A 17757-nucleotide genomic window follows, 5' to 3' on the forward strand; every position below is an offset into this window, starting at 1 on the left:
TACTTGTTAAAAATGGCACTTTCTTTGAATATTAGGGATGTATCTGCTACTTCCAGATTGTTTTGCAAACTGTATCCTGCACGACGCCAATGTTACGCAAAAATGCTCGAGTATTAACCGAATACTCCTCATCAATGCAAGAAAGCACTGCCTCAACCTGACCGGGGATCAGTAGACTTAGTGCACTCTTCGATTGTTACATTGTAATACAATCAGTCCCATTCCCCTTAACTGCTGTAATTTTATTGGAAATGTGGTGCTCCTCAGATGCCTCGTTCATAAGTATTCGACTTCATACGAGTTGTTAGAGGTACAGCACTCGCTGCGTCCGTGGCCATCGATAAGCCTCACGTACACCCGGGTTGCGCCAAGTGGTGGGCACTTCAGAGAGCTCAATTTTTGCGACGCGTTACAAGTTTGCCGATCCTGGGTTTCCTAAGCTGGAGACTGGTAAGTGCCGCCATTCATCGGTCACCCTAATCCCTGGGATGTTTTAGTGACCACCGTGCGGCGCGGCGTGACTTCGAAACGATATGTGTCGCTAGGATGATAAAAAAAGAGGAAACGCCGTTTTTTTAATACGGCAGCGCTTTAGCAACGGTTAGAGATCACTAAATATATCTATAGCAGCCAACCAGTTGCAACAAAAGGTGGTTCACTTTTGATCATGGTTTCGACGTATTTAAAAACGTCTGACAGACATCTGAAAGACATGTAATCGGTAGACATTGTAACAGTAGGAGCTGCGTCATACAGAGGCAAAATCCCCATAAAGGGGTGGGGTTATCACATGTATCATAAAACATAACCAAAAAGATAAAGACCAGCACTTGCTAAAATTTCACACTGGAAATCCTCCAAATATTGAAGCAATCTGTTATTTGTCCACTGAAAATATGCTGTCAATGCATAACATTGTACACATTATTAATTATGCTGTCGCGTAGGATCAGGTTAGTCACGTAACAATAGTTCAAATCCATAAATAAAACCAATCAAATAAACTGTAAAGTCATGTTATGAGCTGTACGCCGAATGACAGGAAACGGAGCACATGAATGCCAGAAAAACAATACAGGTGGCGCGTGCGCCGAGATGGATGTACTCTTGCGGCATAAACTGGCAGTAAGTGGGTGTACAGTTAGGTGGGGAGGCGTGAGAGAACAGTGTGAAATAAAGAATATTAAAGGAGGCTGCTGTAAAATTAAGTATGCTACCGTACATTAAAACCATTCGAAGACCACAACTTCATTATCGCACGAACAGTAACAAAACTATTGGGTGAACGCACTGTGATAAACGTACGTGAAGATGAAAAAGGTTAGTAAATGGGTCATCATATAGTAAAAAACATACAGTAACATGAGTGTGCTAAATGGATGTCTTCACCAATATAAAACAGGGGAACGCATTTTTAGAATTTTAAGAAATGAGCAACTCGCCACGTCTACCGGCGCATGTATGAAGATTTTATGCACAGTATAAGTTTGAAGCCTTAAAAAATATGTGTGCAAGCAAGATGCAGCTGGTCATTCAGTGGATTTCCGTCCCTGACCTCTAGATGTTTGAAGATTTGAAGATAATTCTTCTCGAAGATCCCTCTTGCACCATTTGACTTCTCTGTATAAAATAACTGTGTTTCCAAACATTTCGGGACGTGGTAAGCAATCAGCAAGTGTAGAACTTTGAATTATGTATGTTCCCTCCTTTCTTTCCTAACAGCTGCTCTTTACATCTAGTCCTCACAACTGTTCCTGTTTCACTGATGTAATAGCGTGGCCAATTATTACAGATAAACTTTTAGATCCCTGTAAGCATAAGTTTTTTCTTTAAAATGTTGTCTCTAGAGACGGAAACATTACAGTTACAATTTTTCACTAGAAGACACTTAATCCTGTGAGAAACATTTCCCAACAATGGAACAGATACGAATTTACTAGCGCCTTTGTTATTATTGGAAGGAGTGTTGTTGCTCAAAGTCGAGAATTTTTGAGATGTTTTCTTACTGTACATGAACAATAATGCACTTGTGGTCTTATATTGGTTTTAAAGTAAGTTAATATATTTTACTTTACAAAAGCGTCCGTTGATAGTCTTTATTTCCCACTGTTCTCTCACTCCCCGACCCCCTTAAGCCAATGCATTTCCACATATTGGCCGTTTATGCCACAACGGTACTTCGATCTCGGCGCACGTGCCGCCTGCCTTTTTTTCCTGGTGCTCAACCTCTCTATTTCTTGTCAGTGTGCAGCTCATAACATAACCTGACAATTTATTTTATTCGTTTTATTTCTGAATTTTAATTGTTCTTACTTGACAAACTCCGATCATAGGTTCAGAATATCTAATAATGGTGTGCGTTGACAGCATATTTTCGTTGGGCAAGTGACAAATCACTTCAATATTTCGGATTTTTAGAATGTGAAATTTTAGTAAGTTCTAGTTTTTATCCTTTTGGTTATGTCTCATGATATATGTGGCATTCCCACACCGTTATGGGGATTATGTCTCTGTATGACGCGTAATTTTGACATACATATTTCCGGGTTTGTAATTATTGCTGTTACATTGCCTTCAGGTTACACGTATTTCTGAAGAAGACGAGTTAACATCCGCCGAAACCATGGTGAAAGGTTGAGTAAGACCACCTTTTGTTGGAAGTGATTGGCTGCGTTGAATACATTTACTAAAAAACGAAACTCAGTCTCAAACTTCGCTGCGCGTCAACGAGAAGTATGGCAGTTGAGGCGGAACAGTCGTTATGGCGAACCTGCTAAACCTTAGATACAAAAGGCTTATCTAGGTAAGCGGGTCCCTGTCTGGATGGACAAATGATTCCCTAGCGTCTCGTGGGACCAAAATGGCTCACAATAATGACATACTCCCAGTGGAAAGTGTGGGCCACTGGAGGGTTTACCTACACACTCCACGGAGAGATCTCGGGTGAATAGCCCACCTGACATATCTACTTCAGTGGTAAATACCACTAACAGAATAATGCCAATGTGTCGTAATGTGCTAAGCCTTATGAAGAGGGAAGATGCTACATTCTGAAGAGTATCTCCATTTTATATAGACAAAAGGGAGGGTATTGTCGGAAGTCTTAAGTCTATTAAAATGTTAAGGGATGTCACCCTGCTAATAGAGACAATGACGCTCAGTGAACCACCTAAGTTATTGCAAAGCAAAAGCTTGGTGAATATCCTATAGTTGTCAAAATGCACATCTCCCTCCTTTAGAGCAGTGGCATATCAACCAGTGTTCTTCTGTATCTGTATCCCAATCAACATTTAATGTAATGGCAAAGCGAAGTTATAACTGAGAAAATAAACGTACTGCAAAGGATGATTGGTGGATAGAAAAAACACCTACCTTTATACTAACCTTTCATTCACCCACGTTACCTGAGTACATCAAGGCCGGTTTCTTATTTCTCAGAGTGTATCCATATGTCACCAGTGTAGTGTGCTGCTGTCCACGCCAGAGATATGGGCGCACTATCCCAGCATGCCAATGTAAGCTGACCTATGGAAGATGTGGGTTAGACGCTCATGATATAGACTGGTTGTTAACACCAGCACCCTGTTGTGTTAAGTGCTTCAGTGCACATCCAGTCTGGTCAAAGGATTGTACTGTCCATATACAGGAGAAGAGCAATCAGTAGCTTCAGGTGGAAAGGCGTTTACCGCTGATGGAGGCAATAACCACTTTCAACGCTGTGTAACCTCCAACGTTGGCAGCCTCGTCCTCTACCATCGTCAAGCAACCAGTTGCGAAGTGTGATGCTTCAACGCAAACGCCCAGTGCAGATGCTAGCACATCTGTTATCGTGCACCAACCTGTAGTCAAGTCTGATGCCTCAACACAAACCCACAATGCAGATTCTAGCAAATCCACGTGTGCATGTATCTGAATCTGTCAAGGCGCTGTTGCAGTTATTAGCTTGGCAGACCCATCAGCTTTGAGTTCCAAGGAAAAGCAGGTGACTTCCACTTCAGAATCCAAACACGAAGTCTGGTCACAAGATATGTACTTCTACTTCTTTACCAGCCTCGACAGGCTGTACAGGAAAGCCAGACCTAAAAAGCGTGACCTCAAACATTCTAACCATAGTGCTTTAGTCACATCTGATGGGGGTGACTGTCCGATGGACCTAGAAATATGTTTCGGTGTTTCACTAAGCCTGTCTACCCCTCCTACCGACATTTTTGACTCCCTTTCCAGGCTACAGGACTTAGTGAGAGTTAAAACCAATGGTTAAAATGGATCGCTACTTTCAGTGGAATGCGAGTGCCTATAGAACACATGTAGAGAAATTGAAAATCCTTGTACAAGAGAAGTATACGAGCATGTGCCTTCATGAGATGCATTCCAAGGTCACAGATAACCTGTGTTGCCAAGATATAACCTTCATAGGAAGAATTGCGCAAGTGGTGACCGAGAAAAGAGTGGTGCAGCTGCGTTCCTCAACGAAACACACCACATCCCTCACCACTGACTTACAAGTAGCTGCTGCAGCATTATATGCGTCATCTTTCCTAACAGTATGCTCTGTATATATTCCACCCACCGTAGGAAACCCATGATGGTACAACACTTATTGTTCTCATGCAACAACTCCCCAGCCCACCATGTACTGTGGTTCTTCAAAAAAAAATGGTTCAAATGGCTCTGAGCACTATGGGACTCAACTGCTGAGGTCATTAGTCCCCTAGAACTTAGAACTAGTTAAACCTAACCAACCTAAGGACATCACAAACATCCATGCCCGAGGCAGGATTCGAACCTGCGACCGTAGCGGTCCTGCGGTTCCAGACTGCAGCGCCTTTAACCGCACGGCCACTTCGGCCGGCTCTGTGGTTCTCTTCTGCCATCTATCCCGGAGCTCTGGTACTTGAGAGTCTGCTGGTGTCAGAGGATACCTATGTACTTAACAACTGGGAAAAGACGTACTTTTGCTCGGATCTTCGGCATTCTTCACTATAAATCTCTTCCCTATAGTGTCCTGTCCTTGAAGGTACCGTTACGTGGGAAGTGGCCACTTAAGTGACCACCTCCTCATTTCACTTCACCTTGCTGCGACTACAGTGCCTGAACGCAAGCCACCTATGTTGACGTTCAACAGAGCAAACTGGCCGCTGTACAGCCGACGGACCTTATTGCAACACTGTGACAGGAGCAGGAAGAAGTGGACCGGATCACAAATGTGATACACCTTGCTACTGATTCCTCCATTACTATACTCCTAGCAAACCTAGGAGAAAATCCGTCTCTTGATGGACTGAGGAATGTCGGTTATCGATGAGGGATAGGCGTGCTGTGTTACATAGGTTTAGGAATAGACCAAGTGGAGACAATCTTCCAGCCTTTCGGGAAACGAGAGCTAAAGCTAGACGAATCATCAAACAGAGAAAACGGAGTGTGTGAAGCCGGTCGGTGTGGCCGAGCGGTTCTAGGCGCTTCAGTCTGGAACCGCGTGACCGCTACGTCGCAGGTTCGAATCCTGCCTCGGGCATGGATGTGTGTGATGTCCTTAGGTTAGTTATGTTTAAGTAGTTCTAAGTTCTAAGGGACTGATGACCTCAGATGTTAATTCCCATAGTGCTCAGAGCCATTTGAACCATTTGGAGTGTGTGAAGAGAACTTTTAATATCTGGTGACTATTCCATACCAGCAATGAAGGTATGGTACTCCATTCGGGAGACATCAGGGAATAAAAGTGTAGGCCCAGTATCTTCTCTACAGGAGAACCTGTCTGTGTGTGTTGCAATCATTCGGTTCAGCCCTTTACCAACCTGGAGGTCCCGCTGAGGGGAACCGTCTTGGACTTTAATACCTCACTGCGGTCCTTGGACGTCAGTTTTGACCATAGGTTAACATGGATACCACACCTACATGATATGAAATGTAGATGTCAGAAGGTCTGAAGGCACTAAACGTCTTAAAGTGTGTTTGCGGCAAGAACTGGCGAACAGATAGCTCCAGTTTGTTTACGGTCCGTAAGACCTTCATCTGCAGACGACTTGACTACGGCAGCGTAATGCGTGGCTCCAGTATGCCTATTTAAAGATGCTGGATGCTGTCCACCACGCAGCCATTAGACTCGCCACACGGGTTTAGGTATTCAGTCCCATTCCTGCCCAAGTCACCTCTCGGTGTTCTATGCGGATTTGTGGGCTTTCAAGAAAGCACTGTGGAACGTCCAGCTTCTTGGTAGAGGGACGTTACTTGTCTCCACGGACTCTCTTAGTACTCTGCAGGCTATTCAGTAGTTAAGATGGTCCAGGATGCTATCCACCTCCTGCACAGGCAGAAGAAAGAGATGGTCTTCCACTGGGTCACTGGACACTTGGGAATCGATGGAGATGATGGAGCTACAAAGTATCGAAAGCAGCCTGCCAGGTGAATACCACAGTGTAACTTAACGTCCCCCCTATAGGCTTTCATGTCGTGAGTGGAAAAGAGAGTGTTCGCTGAAAGGAAAAGGAATTGGCTAGACGTGGTCAACAACAAGCTGTGGTCGGTCGAACCGACTATTCACGCATGGCCCACTTTCTTTCGAACTCCCCGAAGGGATGAAGTGGTCATTATTCGCCATACTCGACACCGCCTAATAACGCATGCTTATCTCTTGCGGCATGATGTTCCACATGAATGCAGTTTATACGGTGTCACACTCACGGTGACCCACTATTAACGTCCTGTATACTACATGCCGATGCGAGGGAAGCCCTTGGTCTACCGAGGGACTTACCCTCAATTTTAGGAGATGACGAAACTATAGCTACATTTTTTTGACATTTTGTGTGCCTTCAGGACTCTTACTCAACTTAATAGGATGGAGGTTTTAATGTGTTTTTGAGTGTCTGGCTCATCCTATTAGTCCTGTGACAACAATCCCTCTTACTGCTATCCATTGTTTTATTAGTACTATGAACGTGTGACAACGGTATGAATAGCTAGCTATACCGGAGACTGAATATGAAATTTTTTGTTAAGGTGGCTATAGTTATGTGGTTTTTCCTTTCGTTTTCACAAGAGTGATCACCCATTGAGCAGTATCATGATCTTGTGAAAGAGCGCTGATGGCTACACTGCTTAGCGCCCAACAAGTTTAAATTCATCCACGAATCGTCAACTTCCTTACACTTTTCATCTTCCTGTCTGTACGCGAAACTCATATCTGCTTATTGAGTAACCATTTCACTAGGCCAGATCGACTATACGCTTCACCTCGAAATCAGAAGCTACCAGCCGATTGATATTTACCTCTCAACAGACCATATTAGTAAATACATCACGCCGTCTGTAATGCATTAGTGATGTTTCCTATCCAGATCCCACTTGTTGTTCCCCAACGTATTTGCAGGGCCACAACGTTAGCAACTACATGAATAATAAATCACTTTATTACATGGTAAAAAACATAGATCCCAGGTTTTCTCTTTCCATTGAAAAAGTTTTCGCAAAACGCGGTAGGTATCCTAAATTTGAATTTCAGTTTAATCAAAATCAGACATCCATTGTCAAATCTAAATAAAGCTGAATTACGTATTAATTTACATAATTTTAATTTTAAAATTTATAAATTTTTAATTTGGTACTAGCCTGGATTTAATACCTGTGTTTCCTTCAGTTTAGATATCGAGTTGAACTCACGAGGGCTTAAGTCAGGGGAATGCGGTAGGTGGTATAGCACTTCACAGTCCCATCAGTCAAACAAATCAGTAACAGCTTGCACTGTACGTGTTTGAGCATTGTCCCGCAAAATGATGGTCAAGTCCTGCAGAAAGCGTCATCACTTCTTTCTCTATGCTGTTCATTTTTGGAACAAAACCTACGATCAGCTTAGAGACAGAAGTGATGAGGTTTTCTGCAGGACCTGACCATCATATTGCAGGACAATGCTCCATTTATAAATTCAAGGAAACACTTCACGGCATTCGCTTCAGAACTGCTACAAATTCGTCCGGCAATAGACTGCGCCGCTCGAACTGTCAACACAACCGGCACTGCTAAGAGTATCCTACGACTTCCACATCGCTGCCAACGGGTTATACACAATACTGCTGATTACTCTGAAGGTGAGTAAAACTTTGAAACATGTATCTATTTTCTACTAGCTGTAAGTAAATAGTTGCCACTATTAAAGTTCCAAACCTCGTATGACCTCACCATTCAACACAATACGTTTAACAGTATACCTTCGCTACAACCATTAACATTTAAAACTCTAAGGGAATAAGACAGTGGTGTGTGTATTAATTTTGATAATAGTTATACCCCTAAATCCTTCAAATGAGGAACAAGCTATGTATTCATGGAAACAACAGAACTGGCGTATAACAATTTCACGTAATCTTATACGTATTTACACATGACGGGATAGTATAGACTGCAAAAGGTATGCACGTGATCCTAAAATGAGCAAGGGATCTTCGTAGTTATGCAGAACAGAGTGCTGGGTCAGAGGGACCCGATTATCGGCGAGAATAATTTGGCGGAGGGGCCGCAGTGAGCAACGGGCAATCTCCGAATGATTGCCTCCTCTGGCAGGCGCATCATCCCGCTGAAAGCCAGCTAATACGGAAGGCTCTCTCTCTCTGTCGGTGCTCCAGAGTCGGTCAGGCTATCGCGCGGACCAAGTACTTTCATTTAACTTGAACGCTCAGAGGTCTGAATGGCAAAATAAAGGAAGCATAGATATCCGATCGCCAGTATTACTACTGTTCGGACTGATATGTGATTAATGTCACCACTTACTAAATGTAATCAACAATTATTGTTTCACTGCCTAATTATCCATTTTATCTCCTCTGGCAAAGCTATGACATAAATGAAATTGGTTTGTAACGAAAAGGCAGGCTTTCAGCTATGGTAGTGGAGTTGCACATGATTTTGATAATAAAGATTATAGAATACGTGACCTGAAGCGAAGTTTCTAAAATAGCTGTATCCGACGTCAACCACATGTTTACTCAGCGAAAGATCCTGACTCAGTAGAATCTGTAATGTATCATTTTTGAAGATCATCATGATTCTTACACGTCATGAAGTTCTGCAATGTATTTCCATTAGCAGGTTCCGTCGAGATCAACAACAATATGCGTGCAATGATCTCACAGTGTTACCCCCATCTTGCAACCATCAGATAGAAATATCGTACCGATCAATGTCAGTGCTGCATGTTAGTTTACAACCGATGCAAGAAAATATAGACTAAATAGTACGACGTTCAGATCTTACATATCTGTGCATGTCTAATCTTCCTCATTCTTCGATCGGTAGAAGTTAATGGAAGACATGTCAGCCTTCAGAATTGTAGCTTCTGCTTTGTGATACAGCAGGAAAGTCGTAGTGTAAACAATTGGACATCCACATACTATTTTTGAATCTATCCTGTATCACTCTATATTATCAAACACAGTTATGCTGTAGGTGTTTATACACAACGAACGCGGACGAATCATTCCCATTATCTATGATCAGCTAAGTTTCAACTATCCATCGTATGTTCATATTTCGAAATGTTTGGTGAACCATTCTGTGTTTAATTTTTGTACCCATTGACTGTAACGGTCTAAAATATGAAAGGAAAGTACGTCACGAAATTGCATTGCGGGTTGTATCGCACCACTACCACTTATTGATTGAAACACAGAACGATAGCTACACCCTCTCAGGAACCCATGCAATAATTCGGGAAGCCACGTTTTTATTTTATTACATATTCTGATATAATTTAAAATGTGGATCATTTTCATTGAAAGTAGAAGTCTGTAGCATTAAAAATGAGTTAGCTGCGTATTTACTAAATTACTGAAAATGATTGTACGAATGGTCTTTAGAGCCTTGAAGCATAGAACAACTAAATTGTAATGCAGTACCTTAGTTTGTCGTTATCCACGAACAAAGATACAAAACAACACTTCGAAATAGTTCACCAGCGTGAAGAAAAGAAGAAAAGAAATTCGTCGTGTAGCTCCATTCGGGAGGCCCTATCTGCTGCAGTGTTAGAGGACTCAAGATCAGGAAACACAACTTAAAGTGTTGTTACTACCTTGTCCTTCATTAGAATAGATGAAAACTGGTGCTATAGTTTACTGGTACAAACAAGTAGCAAAAGTTCACACACAAAGGTGTGCGGAATGTGTGGCTCAAAAAATGGTGCAAATGGCTCTGAGCACTATGGGACTTAACATCTTAGGTCATCAGTCCCCTAGAACTTAGAACTACTTAAACCTAACTAACCTAAGGACATCACACAACACCCAGCCATCACGAGGCAGAGAAAATCCCTGACCCCGCCGGGAATCGAACCCAGGAACCCGGGCGTGGGAAGCGAGAACGCTACCGCACGACCACGAGATGCAGCCCGTCCTTTGTCTGACTTATCCTTCACTTAAGATTATAACAACATTTTTCTGCATTTAAATGTACTGAAATGACTCAGAAATGAAGAACATCACAGGAAGTTATTTTAATTCTATTAATTTGCACTTTCTTGCGCCTTATAGAAAGGCTACCTTCACTCTTTTGCATGTTGCCATACGTCAGGCGTTATTTCCCACTAGCTATTACGCTTTATGTCTCGTACATAGTCTTAGAAGGTACTGTAAATGCATTTGTGGATTTTCAGATATAAAATTACCGGCTAAATTCTGTTATTACTATTTTGTCATTGTCCTCTCGCTAAGAACTACTGACAGATCACTTGCTTCATATTGACTTATGTCCTTTGAATGAAATTACCACCGAAATAAGTGAGAAAATGTGGCAAATGATAAGGCTAATGATCTGCAGTGGCAACTAGAACCTCTGAAGGACAGAAGAAATGAAATCAAATGAAGATAAGCAAATAGAACATGTTTATTTAAGAAACAAACTAAAATTTTTTATGTAAGAGACGAAGAATAGCTAGTAACCTCAAAAATGAAATGCACTCGTGCTTAGAGTTTAATGACCACACCGTCAATGATACCTTACACTCCAAGCTAGAGCTTCTCCTGGCGTATCCAATGAACTCTATCCTTTCCGCATACGCGAAGTCGCTAATACCCTACTGGATAGGTTATTTCGCTAAACAAATGTTACGGTAATACTAGACGTTTTGTTTGCAGCTAGGACATTAACCAAATGAAAACAGGCTTGGTCTAGAGGCAAAGAACGGAGGTTCTCTTGTGATGGAAGCTGCTAGAGGAGCGGGAACTCTCGTAGAGGTTTCGACACCAGTGCTGACCCACCCGCAACTCCCATGATTGTTGTAACAGCTGTCTTCAAGTAGCGGTTAACAACACTGCAGGAAGGTGCAACATAAAAGGAAATTGCTTTGGTGTCGTTGCGTAACTGAGTGTCCATCTTCATTGTGTGTGTGTTTATATTGGTGATCATTCCATGGATTTCTTAAACCGTGACATTTTGGCTTTTAATAGCACGCAGTAAGGGTGGTATCAGTGGAAATACGATAGAGGGTGCTCGAACATGAAATGTGATTACAATGCGGAATGTACACATCGCCGTAATGGCTACTGTAATTTCGTCCAAACTGTTAGCTCGAGCTAGAGGAATGCTACGGCTGTGCATCTCTCTGCGTCGATGGTTCGACAGCGTCTTCTGCGGATTAGACTATGGCATGTATTCTATTTTGTATAGCCAGAAATCAGAAACATCTCAGACTGCAATTAACTCATAAATACGGTCTCTGCCATGCTGAGTAGTGTTTTTGTACGAGGTGGAGATGGTGACCACAATTTGTCCAACTTCACGGCCGTTTGGCTCAGCGGTCAAAGGCCAAATGTGTTTGTTTGGAGCTGCATTGGATGTAATATGCGGTCCGGATACTGTAGTATTGAGCGCAGTCTTAATAGTTACCCCTACAGGAAAGAGACTGTACACTACGAATTAATTTTCTTTTATAGGCATTTCTACAAGCTATATTTCAGCAAAACAATGATCGACCACATGTAAGGATCAGTGTGTTACCTTTTCATCGTGAGCAAAAGATATTTCTTTCGCTTGAGATGTTGCCCAATTAATTAGTAATGACAAATCGTCATTTAGATTATTCGGCTATTTTATTCTGGATATAAAATAGTTTTATTCTGTACTCAATGTATTAACCTTTGACGTGAGGATTTAAACCGAGCGAGGTGGCGCAGTGGTTAGCACACTGGACTCGCATTCGGGAGGACGACGGTTCAATCCCGCGTCCGGCCATCCTGATTTAGGTTTTCCGTGATTTCCCTAGATCACTTCAGGCAAATGCCGGGATGGTTCTTCCGAAAGGGCACGGCCGATTCCCTTCCCCATCCTTCCCTAATCCGAGCTTCTGCTCCGTCTCTAATGACCTCGTTGTCGACGGGACGTTAAACACTAATCTCCTCCTCCTCCGTGAGGATTTAACACGTACACATAGACGAATATACTTATATGGATACGGCGTCTGTTCTGTCAGACATGTCCGAAAGAACAGACACCATATCCATATAAATATATAGTTCTGGCAATACCGGCCATGACCTTCTTCTTCTTCTGTGCGGATGCACACATATTCCCCGAACTCTTGCGGGACTTGGTAAGAATGTCTTCCACGAATAATGAGTGTGTTGGGTTTTGACACTACGAATGTAGTGTGTGGACTTACAAGGTGAGAATGCGGGTCTCGCGGGAGGCGTGCGCGAGATAGTCCCTGCAGTCACGCTATCCTTTGTGCTCTCGGTGGCTCAGATGGACAGAGCGTCTGCCATGTAAGCAGGAGATCCCGGGTTCGAGTCCCGGTCGGGGTAAACATATTCACGTGTCCCCGTTGATATATATCAACTCCCGTCAGCAGCTGAAGGTATTAATATAATTCTCATTTGCTCAGACGAAAGTTTGACAGTGCTTATGACAAAAGAGTCATGTTGAGATTGCATGCAGCGAACGGGGCAGAAGGAAGAAAAAAGAAGGAAGTTGTTTTGAAAATTAATTATTTTAGCCCATTAAAATTATATTTTTCAGGAAGTGCTACAAACGAACAACACGGAATTTAAATCGTCCTGTTTACACACAAAACTGTATTTCGTTAGTGCAGTAGCGTTAAAAGTCAGCAAAATATTTCTCAATAAAGATCTTCTCCCAATACATGATGTATTCCCCTCTATGTGCCCGTTCTGGTGCATGTGTATTACCTAATAAGAGAAAAGTGCGTTTTGCTTCTGCAGTTTTTTTAAATTGCCAATGCTGTTTATTACTTGTCTTTCTCTGTATGAGATATGATTGGTTTGTGTGTATCCCAAGACGTTTCCTTTGTAATCCCTTCATCCATTCCCTATAGGCTTTTGCTTAAATTCCGTAATTTAACTGCATGCTTTTGTTTGTATAGTTTCAACGTCAGTTTAATTTTTCTGTTGGTTCTACACGTGTTCCGATACTGATTTTGTTTATAGTTTGCCCATAGACCTTTAATTCAAGTTTCCAAAGCCACTAGAACCTTGCCACCTGGTGGCTAGTATTGATACGTAATTTTTGTAACAGTCGTCCATATTTAGTTCGGCACGAAAGTTAAGTTTGTGGAAGGGAGTAGAAGATTAGTGTTTGACGTCCCGTCGACAACGAATTTTGCAATTCAAAGCGTTCGTCACCTTCTGTTGTCACTACATGACTCTTCAATGGAATATAATAAACAACAGAAATACACATCTGTATGTGTAAGAAATGAGAGTTTCTATGCTTTCGAAGTCAGTGAAACAATATAGCAACTCTACCATAGGGTAGTAACTTCATCATACAGTACAAAATTTGCCCTCTTCTGTTGATGATGCCATTAAGGTATAGTAGTTGTTTGTGTACGACTTCGTACACAACAGTAAAGAGAGGTGGGCTACAGAGTGGTCTCAGTGTCAACAAGGGTGAAGCTCTCTGTACTAATGCACAAATGATAGAGTCGGAGCCGCGACGAGGTAGCGTGTACGTAGGGTCATGTACTCCAGAGTTTCCAGGCGCGAGGGGGCTACGTGGCTGCCGCTGGCCATCCTGTATGGCGGCGGCAGATGACGCTTGTTGTACAAAGCCACTGGAGGTGTGGCTCAGCAGGCGTGCTCCATTGGGTCCACCATATCCACCAGGATCGTTATCGGCGTCTGATGGAAACTTGCAATTCCATTGCCAACTTTGACACTCGTGAGGCACTATCGATACGTGATATCACAGTAGTTAAGAAATGAGGTTTGCTGTAGAGTCAGCCACTCACTTTTAAAGTTCGTCAAACATTACAGTGATCCCATGCTGGAGTATTAACTTTATCCTGCAAGACAATTTCTGTGGAGCATGAGAACAGGTACAAAAGGTGTTCCCCATAAGTAGTTAAAAACAACATCCGTGTAAGCAACGAGATTAACGAATTTAAAATATATAGCTGGCAAAGATATGTTTTACTTCTACAACTATTCAGAAAAATTTCAAAATGCGAAATAAAATCAACTTCTTCTTTATGCTTCTGTAACTTGTCCTCACCAACACTTGGGAGTATTTGTAAACACTTACGCTTCTATTTATGAACCATGCTTGATGTGAGGCACAGCATATCCTCCTAGTAAATTATTTTCCACATCCAAACAGTTCTATTATGACTCTCAATCTCCTCAACGTTCTTTTTACGTCTAAAATGTCTACAAAAATATGTAGGCAACGCAAAAAGTGCAATGTTTAGATCAAGTGTCAAGATGTTACTTTCTGTACCTTTGTCCACATTTTGCAAGTACTATGAACCAACAAATTAAATATTTCAGTTTCTGAATTGTCCTTTATGCAAACTACTAGGGTTTATGAGGTACATCCCATGGCGCCAAATACCGGGGACGGCGAGCGCTGGAGAGAGCGACGCTTGCGGTGGCGCACTGGCGGCCAGTTTAAATACATCGCCTCCCGCGGAGATGCAGTAGACGAAGGCACCGTTAATACAGCAGAAACATCAGAGAATATAATTTTCAGTGATCTGGTGGTCAAGATGATATTTTTTTAACTTACAATTATTGAAATAGTGAGGTGAGACCTTATAAACTGAGACATAGCACTTATGCGAGTTTTTGCTCTTATTACTTTAGAATTACATTCCTATTTTTAAGACTGATAACTTACATGATCTTGATTGTTGCAAAAGTCACGTATGAAATAAGTTGCTCCTTAGAGACCAGTTCATAAAAATAGTTTTTTTGACTGATAATGCTGTTCTTTTAATCCTCAACAACTGACAGCTTTCATTCTGCCCTGATATTACAGTATAGCCGCGCGGGATTAGCTGAACGGTCTTAGGCACTGCAGTCATGGACTGTGCGGCTGGTCCCGCGGGGGTTCGAGTCCTCCGTCGGGCATGGGTGTGTGTGTTTGTCCTTAGGATAGTTTAGTTTAAGTAGTGTGTAAGCTTACGGACTGATGACCTTAGCAGTTAAGTCCCATAAGATCAAAAAAAAAAATTACAGTATAATATACGGCGTTGGTTCAGAAAGTAAGATAATGTGTCCTCTACGAGAAAACGTGTATTCAGGATATCAAAGAGTTGTACAAAGTTACTAAGGCAGTGTTACATATTACTATGTTGCAATCCTAACTTTGACGACGTATTCTGCAATGCATGTCTGGAGGACATTGAAGAGTACATCCTAAAAACTCAGGCACTGCAGTCTATTATTTCATGCCAAGACAAGGCAGTGACAATAACCGCAAGTCTCTCCCTGTGCGGTAATCACAACACTTGTGCGAATAGATTCGTGCTCGGATGGGCGAGGCTGTGGCGACTGCCCGCGTAAAGCAGTAAACTCGGGTACGAGTCCCATCGGGCACATATGTTCATTTTCACCAACACATTGCGCAGCTTGAGTCTGATCATATTTGCAATTGCTAATATATTTCTTGTGTTGATCGCAGTAGTACCTGTTCTTCCAAACATGCATACATGTCTGTAGGACATTTCAGAGTACATCGTAAAAACACAGGCGCTGTAGTATAGTGTTTCATGTCAAGATAAGGCTACGACAATAATCATAACTCTCTACCTGTGCGAGAATCAAAGCAGCCGTGCGAGTACAGGACGTAGACACACGGAAATGTATGGAAGTTTGGGTCGACTCTGGAGACGTGCTCGAATGACGGAGGCGGCAAAGGCGATGACTCACGCAAAGCAGGAAATCAGGCTTCGAGTCCCGGTCCGGCACAAATTTTCATTGCCACAATACATTGTGCAGCTGGAATCCGATCATATTCGCAAAAGCGAGTACATTTCTTGTGTTACATGTTACTGTCCCACGTGGACTGATTTCCTACGCATCTGTCGTAACCGGCAAAAAAGAAATAAAGTTTCAGGTCTAACAGCCTTTTACTAACAGTATCCCGAACGTCGACATCAGTTCTGAATTGACCATTGCGCAGATGCTTCTTTAACTGCCAGAAGAGACGCTAAGTGCTTGGTACAAGGTCCGGAATGTATGCGGGGCGTTTCAGCACAGTCTGTAGGAACCGCTTTATCAACCGTAACCGAGGTCATTCTTGGTCATTTATTATCGTGCAACGTCACAGCTCCTTTCGAAATCAAAGCCAATCGGTTCCTCCGAATTGCCTTCTGCAGTAGTTCCCGTGCTACACAATAACGTACAACATTCACAGTCTATGGGAAGAAAATAAACCAGCAATGCACCCTTTGTGTTCCAAAAGACTGTTGCAGTAACTTACATGGCGGATACCTTTGTTTTGCATCTTATACGGGGGAGACAAGCAGTGTTTCCATGATACTGATCCTTTCTTCGTCTCGGGAGCGGCATAATGCACCCACTTTCCACCCCGTGTGTCCATACAGTACAGCAATGAAGTCTCCACTCCATGATACTGCCTTAAATGTTGCAGAGGCCGTGCAGTTTGCTTGGTTTCATTCTCATCTGAGATTTGTCGCGATACCCAGCGAGTAAATGTCTTCCCGTAGTACAATATGATAACCACTTCACTACTGACGGAGATTTTGAGTTCCTCTGCAATCGGCTTGAATCAATACTTCGCCCTAACTTTTGCTCGCGTCACAGATATATTCTACGTATATCGAATTCCTGGCGCGAAAACCACTCGTGCTTTCGTGACGTTACACTCGCTTCGTAAACTTGCGCTAGTTTGCGATGAATTGTAGCTGTGGATATGTTCTTTATAGGCAAACATCTTACTAGATTTCACATTTTCAATTGGCAGCAGTCATAGTGCCTTACATCTTGAGACTATTTCGAAACAACTGCACAGCTATCTCTATCTACCGGCGACGTCTAGACATAGAATTAAATTCTTACGTGGTATTTGTACATCTGAGAGAGATTCTGTTAACTTTCTGACTGAACCACCGCTGTTTAACAGCATTTCAGTGGATAATAATTTGATCAATTAAAAATCCTGAAAGTTACACTACTGGCCGTTAAAATTGCTACACCAAGAAGAAATGCTGATGATAAACGGGTATTCATTGGACAAATGTATTATACTAGAACTGACATGTGATTACATTTTCACACAATTTGGATGCATAGATCCTGAGAAATCAGTACCCAGAACAACCACCTCTGGCCGTAATAACGGCCTTGATACGCCTGGGCATTGAGTCAAACAGAGCTTGGATGGCGTGTACAGGTACAGCTGCCCATGCAGCTTCAGCACGATACCACAGTTCATCAAGAGTGGTGACTGGCGTATTGTGACGAGTCAGTTGCTCGGCCACCATTGACCAGACGTTTTCAGTTGGTGAGAGAT

The 17757-nt window shown here is 42.5% G+C and overlaps 1 non-coding gene across 1 annotated transcript; it reads left to right on the plus strand.

Moving 5' to 3' along the window:
• Positions 1 to 12710: 12710 nt before the first annotated feature.
• On the plus strand, positions 12711 to 12785 carry Trnat-ugu. The gene has a single exon. It is a non-coding gene; the product is annotated as a tRNA-Thr (tRNA).
• Positions 12786 to 17757: the final 4972 nt, after the last annotated feature.

The sequence above is a fragment of the Schistocerca americana genome, chromosome X (assembly GCF_021461395.2).
Source record: "Schistocerca americana isolate TAMUIC-IGC-003095 chromosome X, iqSchAmer2.1, whole genome shotgun sequence".
Lineage (NCBI taxonomy): Eukaryota > Metazoa > Arthropoda > Insecta > Orthoptera > Acrididae > Schistocerca > Schistocerca americana.